Below are 949 nucleotides of genomic sequence, written 5' to 3' on the forward strand. Positions count from 1 at the left end.
TTATCATTTGTCTTCCTAGGCGAAACTCTGGAGTGATGGATTCAGGATTTGCTTTCAGCTATTTTGATAGCTGTTGGAGTGGTTAAAATCAGTGTCGGTTCCCTCTCAAAGGCTTCTAGATCAGGGGAGAAAACAAATTTATACATCATTTTAGAATAAGAGCTGGTTGTCTCCGTTAGCTACAGGTGGGCACTACAGAATTGGAGACCAAGATTTGAAGTCTTACATCTGAGCAGCACTTTCTGGTTAGGAACAAAATCATCATTGAAAAATAATTGTCTAACTTTTTATAGACTTAAGCCTAATGTCTGGGAAGTGTAATCCCTTGAACTCTTAAATATACTGATGACTTTACTCTTTGGTTATACTTTCCTTTTGGGTGTTTAAGCCCAAATAAATCAATTTATTTTTACACTTAAGGTCATTTGAAGATCTGTTCCTTAGGGGTCACATGGGCTTGGGAAGAGCTCCTGGCCCCTTTCTATTATCAGTTCCATCTATGTGAACATAAGTCGAAGGTCCTGCTTGACCATGTCTAGCTTCACTTGGAAGCATGAATGAGATGTTTCCTCTGAGTTGACCCTCCTGTTTGTATACTGGACACTGGTTCAAGTCCATCTCGTGGGGTCTCCATATCCTCCCTGAACAAGAGGACAAATGACTCACTACACTTACAGGACATTTTGAGAAATGTTCTACAGTCTCCTGGAATTTAGTTGACCTTGGAGGGCAAGGGGCAAATACTGTCCTTAAGTCCCTCTGACCACATTAGTATAGGCCTCAAACTATGGCTGTTAAACATCCAATAAGGTTAGTTCCCCCAGTCTGGTACTTTTAATTATCATGTGCTATGTAGATAAGGCTTGGGTAAAAAAAAAACAAATATTCTCAGATAAACTTTGACTACATATATATTTTGTTCCTTAAACTAGTTGACTAAACTATGACC

General features: G+C 39.1%; 1 protein-coding gene across 9 annotated transcripts in view; it reads left to right on the top strand.

Annotated features, from left to right (window-relative positions):
• Slc41a2 (solute carrier family 41 member 2) overlaps positions 1-949 on the top strand; it is a 133297-nt gene that overhangs the window by 91184 nt on the left and 41164 nt on the right. The gene's annotated exons all lie outside the window — the stretch shown is intronic.

Source organism: Nannospalax galili, unplaced genomic scaffold (genome assembly GCF_000622305.1).
Source record: "Nannospalax galili isolate Female #2095 unplaced genomic scaffold, S.galili_v1.0 scaffold39, whole genome shotgun sequence".
NCBI lineage: Eukaryota > Metazoa > Chordata > Mammalia > Rodentia > Spalacidae > Nannospalax > Nannospalax galili.